A 12731-nucleotide genomic window follows, 5' to 3' on the forward strand; every position below is an offset into this window, starting at 1 on the left:
TGGAAGTAACAGTCAAGAAGCAAGGTGACCCCAAATCTTTCATTAGGCCTATATCAGAGGTCATCTTACTTATGTCAGTTGAGAATTAAGGACTATCCATTCAACCACAAGGAACTTTCCAAGAACTGTAACCACTGGATTACAATTGGGTTGGAGACAGTTTGGCCTAGTGCGGCTTCTCCAATCCGAAGATGGGCATCCTTTGGATTACTTCAGGAACTGTTATAGACATTCGTCTACCTCGTTTGTTATTTGTTATTGTTGCTTTGTTGTTGTTTGTCTTTCAGGTTGATGTATCCCTCAGTACTTCAGGAAAACACCTTCACCTCAAGACATTTAATATAGTGAAATCCAGGGATTTCAGACGGAAAGTGTGCTGTTCAGCTCTTTGTTTTAAAAGACTTTCAGCCATTTTGGGCATTACCTAATGATTATTGTATTGTTGTGCTTTGCTGCCATCTACTGGCCATTGTTATAACATGTATTATTCCTGTGTTTTACCCACAACACCTTTCGGTCTGTAACTCCTCCTACCTCCTGCTCCTCACTTCCTTCTTCTTCACATCCATCTTGACTACACATGCTGCAGGACTGGAGAAAGGATTCTCTTGTTACCACTTTACCTAGCGCTTCTAATACCTACAATTCCTACCCTTTCCTCATCCTTCACTTACCCTCATCTCACCTCATCAAGAACTGTAAATAAATCTGTTGAATTCATCACTGCATCATCATTCCGGATTACCACGTGCAGGTCATGAGGAACAGAACCGCAGGTCAGTGAGTTGACGCTATATGCCATTGCTTATACAGAGATCTATGTCACATCCCTCAGACATATCTCGCCCCACGTACATCGGTGGCAGAATAGTGAGTATCATTAATAGTTTAGTTTCTTCATGTATTTTGTCAATCCAAGGTTGAGATGTGAGTGTCCAGAGAGAGAGGTCCTCTTCCAGTTTCATCCACTGCTTATTTTCCATAGACCTAAACCAGTCCACTGTTCTCATAAGAATCGAAGATTGATGGGATTTTTTTTTTAGATCTGGCAGATTAGTACCCCATTTTATTCTTTGGGACGACACAATATTTTAACATGTATCCTAGGCCTTGATGTTCCCCATACAAACTCGCTGTTAGAATTGTTGAGATGGGAGAAAAAGGTCTGAGGAACGCAGACCGGAACGGTCTGGAATATATAAAGATTTGCCAATTTTTATCACATTAAAACGTCCAAACCAGGACAAGAGTTTTAAGTTCTAATTAATTAGATTTTGAATTGTTTGTTCAAGTATGGGGGATATAATTTAAATGATACAGATCATCCAAGTTCACCGGAATTTGTATACACAGGTACTTAATAGCATCTTTCTGCCACTTAAAGGGAAAGTTAGAAATAAATTATTGCGTCGGTTCAGCGTTAAAAGTTATGTTCATGGCTTCTGTTTTAGAGTAGTTGACTTTAAAATTGCTTACATGGCCGAATTCTTTTAAATCCTTTATTATAGAGGGAAATTAGATAAGTGGGTTTGAAACATAGAGCAACAAGTCGTGTGCATGGAGAGCTAATTTATAGTGATGTGAGCCTATAGTAACTCCACTAATATCTAGATTTATATGTAATGCTACCGTGAAATGTTCCATCACCAATGTGTATAGGAGAGGTGATAAGGGACACCCTTGTCTCGTCCCCTTTTTAATAGAAAATGTGTCAGATAGAAGGCCGTTTACCCTATCGCTTTAGGGTCAGTGTATAAGGATAGAATTTTAGATAACAAGAAAGAGTCCATCCTAATTTGTGGTAGGGTGCTCTTCAAGAAAGTCCAATGCACTGTGTCGAATGCTTTTTTAGTGTAGACAGAAACAAGGCACATTGGGATCCCCTGGGCTTTTGCATGTGAATTTAACAACAATGTTTTATCTGTAGTATCACGAGCTTCTCTACCCTAACAAAACTAACCTGATCGTTGCTAACAATTGAGGGTAGATAGTGGGAGAGCCATGTTGTAATTATTTTAGAAAATATTTTGACGTCTACATTAATGAATAATATTGGATGAATATTAGGGCAGGTACAGTATTTGGTCCTTTTCCAGGCTTTGATAAAACCATTATATAAGCTTCAAGTGATTGGGGGGTAAAATCTGCTGAGATTTTATTGAACACTTTAGTTAAAAAGGTAATAACAGAGGTGCAAACATCTTATAAAATCTATTACTGAATCCATCTGGCCCAGGGCTCTTCCCAATAGGAGAGGTCATTAAATCATTCCCTATCTGTTGTTCAGTGAAAGCTTTGTCTAGTATCTCCTGCTCAGGGGTCTGTAAGGAAGGAAAGTCAGTGTCCATAATATATTTGTCAATTTTTGTTTCAAAAGTATTAGTGGTATTGTCCATGAATATTATATAGCGAGCTATAATAGCAATGAAATGCTTCCGCTATGTCAGAGGGGTTATGAATTTATAGCCGCGGTGCTCCTTTTATTTTGGATACGTATGTCCTTTGCATCCGTGGATGTAACTTCCTTGTCAATGAGAGACCACATTTATCTGTGAATTCATACGAGTACCTTCACATGTGATCTTGGCATTTTGTATACGTTTGATCTAGTAAAGACCTTCGCTCCTTTCTTTTTTTCAATCAGATCATTTTTATTTAACAAAAGAAAGAAAGACCAACATTTTGTTTTTGTCATATAAACTTTGTGGCAAAAAAAAATAAAAAGACAGAAAAACCAGTAAACAATACAAGAACCGGTTTACAATGATATAAATCCCAATATCGCTCTATAGTACAATGTTTTGGAACAGTAATTTTACATTTGTACATAAATATCTGAATACTTCCTGACGGCTTATTTTTTCCCCTATTGGGACATCAAAAGAAAAAGAATCTATCTAAGAAGGAGCAATTGTGTGGACTGAGACAATTATTATTATTTGCTGACGCCTTCGGTATAAAGGATATAAATTCCTGGTTTACTGCAGGGATATGTACAAATGGTCCAGTATAGTATTTCTGAAGCAATACTTGGGGTAATTAACCATTGCTCCCATATATGTATGGATTTCTTGAGAGCGTTCCTTTTTATATAATCTTCTCTTTCCAAGCATAGAGTGTTATTTATCCTGGATTTTAGTTCTGTTATTGTTGGGGGAGAATTGTCTATCCAATGTAGTGCCAACAACTTTCTGGCTTGGAATAATATTATTGAGCTATCTATTGCCATATGGGAGTCTGGATCTACGTCTTCTCCCAGGAGTCCTAGGATACAGATTTTAGGTTCCAACTGAAGTAATATCCCAAATACAGATCGTACAAGAGCGATCATCCCCTTCCAGTAGTCGCCAATATTTACACATTCCCATGTCATATGCATCAGGTGCGCGTCCTTTTAACCACATCTAGGACATGTGTCATCCATTTGTATTTCAATTTTAAATAAAATACTTGGGGATCTATATACCCTATGAATGAGAAGAATTCGGGACAATCTTTGTGACTCTGACAATGAAAGTTTCGGTGTCAAAATCCAGTATTTCCCCCATTGCTCCTCAGATAAGGGACCCACATCCTCCTCCCATTTTGTCTTAACCATCAAAGGATATTTATCCAAATGTAACATAGTATCATAGTGAGATGTAGGTTTCCATGTAAGCAAGTGATGGCTTATTAAGGAAAAGTCTCTACAACTATATGTATTGTGTAAAGGAGAATAATACGTACAATCCTTTAAGTCTGGATGTAGTATCCTCCATACATCGACCAGTTGGAAAGAAAAGAGCATGTTTAGCAAAGCTTTTGATTGTGATTTAGATTGGTGATTCCGGTGCAGGGATGCATCTAAAGAAGGATCCAAGACAAAATTTAAGTCACCTCCAATGATGATAAGGTCCTTAGCAAAAAGTAAGTATTGACGGCCTGTCTTCATTTGGTCACAATTTGGGAGATAGTTTACCAAAGTCAAAATTTTGGAGTAGAGATCTTAAACACATACCTCCTCTCCGTGTCAGAGTGTTTCTACAATAGTATGCGGCAGTGATATGTGCCGGCCTATACTCAGCACCTTAGACTTCGAAACAGCATTTTTCTGGGACGCCAAGATGAATAATATCTATTAGAAAACTGAGGTACAGTATATGATCGCCTCTAAAGTGTGACTCCTGAAGAAAGAGAAAATGTACGTGCTGTTTATGCCTGTGATAAAACACTTGAGCTCCTTTCTCTGGAACATTAAGTCCTCTGACATTTAATGAGCAAGTTTTCAGTTGTGTCATATTACAGTTATATGAAAAAGTTTGGGCACCCCTATTAATCTTAAGATTTTATAAAAATTGGTGTTTTTTCAACAGCTATTTCAGTTTGATATATGTAATAACTGTTGGACACAGTAATGTTTCTGCCTTGAAATGAGGTTTATTGTACTAACAGAAAATGTGCAATCTGCATTCAAACAAAATTTGACAGGTGCATAAGTATGGGCACCCTTATCATTTTCTTGTTTTAAATACTCCTACCTACTTTTTACTGACTTACTAAAGCACATTTTTTGGTTTTGTAACCTCATTGAGCTTTGAACTTCATAGCCAGGTGTATGCAATCATGAGAAAAGCTACTTAAAGTGGCCACTTGCAAGTTGTTCTCCTGTTTGAATCTCCTCAAAACAACTGTAAAATGATCTGAAAACAAAGATTATTCAACATAGTTGTTCAGGGGAAGGATACAAAAAGCTGTCTCAGAGATTTAACCTGTCATTTTCCACTGTGAGGAACATAGTAAGGAAATGGAATAACACAGGGACAGTTCTTGTTAAGGCCAGAAGTGGCAGGCCAAGAAAAACATGAGAAAGGCAGAGAAGAAGAATGGTGAGATCAGTCAAGGACAATCCTCAGACCACCTCCAGAGAGCTGCAGCATCAACGTGCTGCAGATGGTGTCACTGTGCATCGGTCAACTATACAACGCACTTTGCACAAGGAGAAGCTGTATGGGAGAGTGATGCGAAAGAAGCCGTTTCTGCAAGCACACCACAAACAGAGTCGGCTGAGGTATGCAAAAGCACATTTGGAGAAGCCAATTTCTTTTTGGAAGAAGGTCCTGTGGACTGATGAAACCAAGATTGAGTTGTTTGGTCATACAAAAAGGCGTTATGCATGGCGGCAAAAAAACACAGCATTCCAAGAAAAACACTTGCTACCCACAGTAAAATTTGGTGGAGGTTCCATCATGCTTTGGGGCCGTGTGGCCAATGCCGGCACCGGGAATCTTGTTAAAGTTGAAGGACGCAAGGATTCCACTCAGTATCAGCAGATTCTGGACAATAATGTTCAAGAATCAGTGACAAAGTTGAAGTTACACAGGGGATGGATCTTTCAGCAAGACAATGATCCAAAACACCGCTCCAAATCTACTCAGGCATTCATGCAGAGGAACAATTACAATGTTCTGGAATGGCCATCCCAGTCCCCAGACCTGAATATCCTTGAACATCTGTGGGATCAGTTGAAGAGGGCTGTCCATGCTCGGCGACCATCAAACTTAACTGAACTGGAATTGTTTTGTAAAGAGGAATGGTCAAAAATACCTACATCCAGGATCCAGGAAATCATTAAAAGCTACAGGAAGCGACTAGAGGCTGTTATTTTTGAAAAAGGAGGATCTACTAAATATTAATGTCACTTTTCTGGTGAGGTGCCCATACTTATGCACCTGTCAAATTTTGTTTGAATGCAGATTGCACATTTTCTGTTAGTACAATAAACCTCATTTCAAGGCAGAGACATTACTGTGTCCAACAGTTATTACATATATCAAACTGAAATAGCTGTTGCAAAAAACACCAATTTTTATAAAACATTAAGCTTAAGATTAAAAGGGGTGCCCAAACTTTTTCATATAACTGTATATGAAAAAAGGGGGAGGGGAGGAGAGAAAGATTAAAAGAGGAAGTATAGACGGTAGATAGTAACGTCTACCTCTCAGTGTCTAAGAAGTATAGATTATGAATATATCGAAACAGTAGGAAATTGCGAAACAAGCAGATCCCAATGCAAGTCCCTAACTGGGGGTTGTCTTTACAGGTGTAAGTCAAACCTTCAGTCCTAGGCTTCCTATTAGTGGGAACCATGGAATATATAGCGAGTAAAGTAATACAGCCTGATATTACAGTAATATAATGTGAAGTCAACTTAAATGCCGTTCTAAGATATGAAAGGAGACATTATGTATAGCGGAAGAGTGGCACCTAATGCTCTATTTACATATATCTTATTATATGCTTAAAAAGATAAGTAAGCATCGGCAAACTGTCTCTCATCAGGGAAGACAACATTCATTTCAGGAGCTCATATGATTGGCAGGTTCCTTTCTCGTCTGGGTGCATCACCATAAAGTTCCTGATCCATTGAACGCCTTCTGTGACGTGCTGGAACTCTCTGTGGCAATGGTGGAGCAGATGGCCAGTCAGATATATGGATTCTGGGAATGTCCAGGACATCACAGAAAGGTCTCGTCACTTTAATCTTTCAAAGTATACAATGTTCCATTTTTTTTGGACCTGCAGCTGGAAAGGTACCACAGGGGTACATCAGGCCATTTTCCCGGATGGCATCAAGTAGTGGTTTCAATACCCTTCTTTTAGCAAGTGTCATTCAGGATAGATCTATGATCGATTGTATACGTTTTCCATTGAAAATCACCAGGACCCAACTCCGCTGCTTTCCTCACTACGGCCTCTTACATTGAAAAAAATGTATGTGACAGATAATGTCCTTTGGATGCTCAGGATCTGAACCATAATTGCCTAATGTATGGTGCTCCCTGTCGGTCTCCAGCTCCTTATCAATAGGATCACCAAGGATATTATTGATTAATGTCAATAGTGTTGGCATAATCACTTGTGCATTGATGCTTTCAGGTATACCCCTTATCCAGATATTATTGTGATTTTCATGACCATCAACCAAATTAAACAGACTGTTTATTTATGAGCATTTTGATGGTCCACGTCTTGTACGACATCAGCCTCTAATCTCTGTACCTTGTCAGTAACCTGTGACAGGCTAGAAGTGAGGGGACGTATTTCAGTTTTGTATGTGGTCTCCATCCTTTGTATATATTGCTGCATCTATTGTTTAGTAGGGATAGATGCAATCTGATATACAAATAAGTTATGTTGTTCTCCATATCAGAATTCCCTGTGGCTGGGGGGTAAATGTCCCTGTGAAGCAAGCACTGCTCAGTATGTGGGTTTCGGTGAGAGTACAGGGAGATTTATGGAGCTGTCTGGCATCATGAGGGTTAAGACTGCTTCTTGCTGAGATGAGGCAGTAATAGCTCTGGAGCAGGAAGATAAGACCTTCCATAAGAAACTGCATACCAGACATGCTGACGGAGGTGGAGGACCTCAGATTAACCTCTGATCTCATCTTTCTTTCCTATATCAGACGTCATGTTTGAGGCTGTAAATTGCTTATAATTCCCCCAGGAACACGGTCTGAAGAGAGTGTTTTCAGTGTGTGCGTTCTCTCGGTGCTATGTCCATGCCATGGCCTTCCTGTTGATGTTCAATACGTCTGAAGGTGGCGTTGATTAGGAGCAGGAATGTGTGATGTAACAACCTTATGTGAGCACTGGAAACACAAGTTGTGACACCAATGGAACGGTGCCAGAATGGGAGGTGCGTATCATTGTTTTTTATTTTAACATGGCCAAACATGAGGAATGAGAAGGAGTCGTCCTAGTAGTGGAAAACCCCTTTAAAAAGATACAATTTTAGATTAGAATGAAAAACGCCTCTCCCCTGTGTGACTTCTCTGAAGTTTAAAAAAAGTTGATTTCCAAGGAAACCATTTCCCACATTAAGAACATAAAAATGTCTTCTCTCATGTGTCTGTACTTTGGTGACTAAGAAGTGATGATTTATTCACAAAACATTTTCCACATTCTGAACATAAAAAGGCTTCTCCCTTGTATGAGTTCTCTGATGCTTGTTAAGATATGATTTATCAGCAAAACATTTCTCACATTCTGAACATGAAAAGGGCTTCTCCCCTGTGTGAGTTCTCTGGTGACTAACCAAAACTGACTTCTGGCTAAAACATTTTACACATTCTGAACAATAAAAAGTCTTCTCCCCTGTGTGAGTTCTCTGGTGACTAACCAAAGCTGATTTATGGCTAAAACATTTCCCACATTCTAAACATGAAAAAGGCTTTTCCCTTGTATGAGTTCTCTGATGCTTGTTAAGAGTTGATTTATCAGCATAACATTTTCCACATTCTGAACAGGAAAAAGGCTTCTCCCCTGTGTGACTTCTCTGGTGTATAACCAAACCTGATTTCCGGCTAAAACATTTCCCACATTCTGAACAGGAAAAAGGCTTCTCCCCTGTGTGAGTTATCTTATGTCTGATAAAACTTGATTTCAGCTGTCCCTCTGATCTCCTGGTACAGTCATCTGGCAAGAATAAAACCAATCATTATTTATGAATAACATATCCTTAAAATTTATATTGATGAATATTTCTACTTCAACGCTCTTCAAAAATGCACTTTATGTAAAAGTATCATTATCTACCAAGAAAACATCGCAGAAAAATCAACCTTACCAACACCAATCAGATAACAAATGCACTAGCAATTTAGTGTTTGTTGGGTGTACTGGGGTGTCTGTCCATGTGGGGTGCACTTATATAGTGCTGGACAGCCCCCCTGATCTAATAGTATGGGCATCATCACTATCCTAAGCCAGACACTGCATCACACCTACCTGTGTGACTGGCGTCCTATGCAAGCTTCATCTGTGTGCATCTTTAATACTAGGCAACCACCCTCTCCATGAATTGGTAGGTTTGTGAGTGGTAGCTTCATCAGTATTTTGCACCTGCGCTGCCCCCACCTTTATCATGGGGGTCTGCGGCATCCTGTAGCATTTGTTATATGATTTGGTGTAAGTAAGGCTGTATCTTTTTCTGTGATTTTTTTTAATTTTGCCCTATGTTAGCCGTCATTATTCACCAAGACAATAACAGTTCACAGTCTACTAGAAAACCTCATAGGATGAACCAGTGGATCGTAGTGTTCAACTGTTTGTTAATTCTGCCTCCCAAATATGGAATAAAAAGCCACCAAACAATGTTATGTAGGCAAAAATAATATCAATAAAAACTTCTACTAATCTCACAAAAAACAAGTCCCCACTCAGGTCCATCACCTGTCAATGGAAAACCAGAGGTTTCCACATTATTAGTGGCTCAAAGGCTTTTGAAAAGCAACATGGCTTCCATAAACCAATCCAGCAATATCCGCTCCCCCAAAGTCAGATCTCCCCCTCGCTTCGGAGCCTTGCAGTGCGCCCAAAACACATTTAGCATCCATGTATTTGACATTACTATAGTGAGAAGAACCCACTTAATTGATGGTGTGTGTCTCCTGGAGCACAATCTGGTCACTAAGTGTTGGGTAATGAAACTATATATTTGTAATTTTCACTCTCCCAACATCCACTGCATGCTAATTTCTGGAAAGTGCCTGTGGAGTCAAAATAGTCACTACTCCTATAGATTATATCACTGAGGGTTATAATTTCCAAAATGGAGTCACTTTATGGGGATTTCTACTGCTCTGGTTTTCGGCAATTTGGTCACATTAGGGCTTCTACAAATGGTGGGTCCCATCTCCTCTGGGATCTGCTCCTGCGACGTCTGCTTCGCTCACCAGGAGCCGCCTTATTCATCCTGCAGGCGCTGGTGATGGAGGAGACGTCAGAATTAGAAGCTCTGGGCGGCGCAGGCTCTGTCCAGGGTTGCTAGGACCAGTAGTACCATCCAGTCTGGCAGTATGCTTCAGGCAACTGGAAAGCACCGCACCCTACTAAAGCTGGAAGCATATTGCCGGAAGCTGCCAGATACAGCCTTGTTCTCCTCTGGTTCAGTCCTCTGTGCTCAGCTCCAGGCTTGTGTATTTGTTTCCTGTTGTGACCTCGGCCCGTTTACTGACTACTTTTGTGTGATTTTGTATTTTCTCTGACCTCCATGTTCTGACCCGGCTATCTGACTATTCTTCTTGCCATCTCACACCACAGAACATTAGGTAACACTGTGGCCCAAGCTTAGGGGGTCTCTGTCTAAGTCCAAACACATGTAGAGGGGTTAAAGGATGATGAGCAAGACAAACCCTGGGATCTGGAAAATGGAGTAGATAGCGCCAAGCCTGTTTGTGGTGGCCATCTTTTGAGCTGCCAGGTGACCATGAACAATTCCCCCAATACATTGGGTCTGCACACTATCCCAGCAAAATCTGCATTCAAATAGCTAAATGGCGCTCCTTCCCTTCTTAACTTGCCATGTGCCCAGACAGTAGTGTACAACCGTATATAGGGTATTGTCACATTCAAGAGAAGATGGAATATAATTTGTAAGGTCCATTTGTTTCCTATTATCCTTTGTGAAGAATTCCAAAGTTATCACCACATAAAGTAACACACGTCAGATTTGAAAAATGGGCCCAGATAGGAACACAAAACTGGCTGCAGGAAGGGGTTATGTGGGCACTAACTACTATAGTCAAAACTGTGAGTATAGACAATAACACATCTACTGAAATGATCAAACTCAACAGTCTCCATCAGAGAAAAATGAGTAACTAGTGGTGAAACCTCTCTGGGGTAATTGGAGTATGGGGCTCGGGGGCTCTTGGGAATCTAAACTATCGTAAGGGCCAATATTTTCTGTCAGATGAGTTTCAAGAAGAAATATTAGACGTTCAAAGAGAACTTTTTATAATAGTGCAGAGATGAGGCGTCTTAAATTTAGCTTAAAGATATATCATGGCACAGGTGTAATGTTTTTTTTTTAGTTTATCACAATCTGGTTTGAAGTTAGTCGGTTTTAAAATAAACTGAAAAGTCTGGATAAAGGGAAACTCTGCTGTTATTGTACAGAAATTCACACTTGCCCCTCACTGCACAATTAATGTTGTCGATCATAAAAGTGAAGTTTGGCCAGAAAGACTGGACCTGGTCTTGTAGGGACCATATGAGCACATTCAGCAGCACAGAAGGGAGAGAAGGTAGATTCATCCAATAAGATATCAGGGATCTAGGAAGCCAACACCATCATTACCCTCCGCTTTCTCTTACAGGCTCATCATAATATTTTTCTTCAAGTGATTTTCTGGCTTTGTGGTTTACAGATCTGGGCAGGTAACGTCTCCTAATCACAGGGAGTAGGTGGATCCTCCAGGTTGTAAGTTCTATGGAAAAGGGTTTCAATGCCCAAAATCATTTGAACAGTTTTGGGTGGAAGAGAATGTTGTGGTCTAGAGGCAAAATGATGATCACACGATTGTGATACGGCCGGACTACACCACTGATAAAGCAGCCATAGCTGGTGACTGAGAAGAATCTGTGACTTCTCTGCATTTAGTGATTACTACTCACCTGGGTAGTCATATGTAGGAATCTCCTCTTTACACCGCTCATCACCCCTCACATATGTCTCTGTAGTATTAATATGGGTCAGATCTTCACCCTGAAACAAATATTGTAAAAGTCACAGATAGATGGAGAAGTCACATCTATGATCAGCTCTAATCCTGCCACCTCCACCGTTATATTACACAAGTATAAAACATAATAATGGTGGATAAAACAAGACTGAGCACAAGACCATCACAGCCGTCTACACATCATAGGGGAGATCTCATGACACCTTCTCCCCATCTACCTGATGATCCTGAGGAACATTGGGATCTTCTTGTTTACAGTCGTGTGGAAGAAGAGGACGGGGACATCTCTCTGGTGTTGTCCTCTTACTGGATAGATCTGGAGGAAACACATACAGGGACTGAATTTATTCTTTACATACAGATAATTATGGGCCATCTGCATTTAGTCCTGTCTATTACCTGGTGATGTGAGGGGCTGGGGAACCTCCATCATGACGTCCTTGTACAAATCCTTGTGTCCTTCTAAATACTCCCACTCCTCCATGGAGAAATAGACAGTGACATCTTGACACCTTATAGGAACCTGATACATACAATGATATCGTCAGCCCCCCGATCCCTTCATAGCGTTACTGTATAATGTCCCAGCATTCCCAGCAGTGTCACCTCTCCAGTCAGCAGCTCAATCATCTTGTAGGTGAGTTCTAGGATCTTCTGGTCATTGATGTCCTCATGTATCAGGGGGTGAGATGGAGGCCTCGTGATTGGGCTCAGGGGTCTTCCCCATCCCTCAGACACAGGGTCCTGACAGCGTTCACTAGAGGTCTTCACTAATATGTAATCCTGGTTATGGAGAGACACATTAATAAATCTCCCTCCAGACATTTCCAGAGTCCTCACCTCTCCAGTTCTGTCCATCTGTTATTCCCATAGATAAGAATGATGTAATGTGGCGTCATCAGAATCTCTCACCTCTCCAGTAAGCAGGGAGAGGATCTCTAGGGTGAGGTGTAATATCCTCTCCACCATCTTGTCTCTATCCATATCTACCTTTGATGGGTCCATAAGGAAAATTCTCTTAAAAAGAAGATCTTCACTGAGGGGATCTGATATTGTAGGGACCTGAATGAGAAGATGATGAGCCGATGTAACGTCATAAATATCCTGTGTAATAATACAATTACTGGAGATAATAAGGGGAAACATATGAGGAGATTTATTATTTTACAGTATTTAGTTTTCTGCTTTCCATCTACCATAAAACCTATATATTTTAGGCCACAGA

The 12731-nt window shown here is 40.3% G+C and overlaps 1 protein-coding gene and 1 pseudogene across 1 annotated transcript in view; one reads left to right on the forward strand and one right to left on the reverse strand.

Moving 5' to 3' along the window:
• LOC141182609 (uncharacterized) overlaps positions 1–12731 on the reverse strand; it is a 272324-nt pseudogene that overhangs the window by 42838 nt on the left and 216755 nt on the right.
• LOC141182601 (uncharacterized) overlaps positions 537–12731 on the forward strand; it is a 116731-nt gene continuing 104536 nt past the window's right edge. The window contains exon 1 of the mRNA XM_073660763.1: positions 537–776. The gene's annotated coding sequence lies outside the window, so the exon portion shown is untranslated. The remainder of the gene's footprint in view (positions 777–12731) is intronic.

The sequence above is a fragment of the Phyllobates terribilis genome, unplaced genomic scaffold (genome assembly GCF_046119375.1).
Source record: "Phyllobates terribilis strain yellow unplaced genomic scaffold, ASM4611937v1 Scaffold_35__1_contigs__length_13245226, whole genome shotgun sequence".
NCBI lineage: Eukaryota > Metazoa > Chordata > Amphibia > Anura > Dendrobatidae > Phyllobates > Phyllobates terribilis.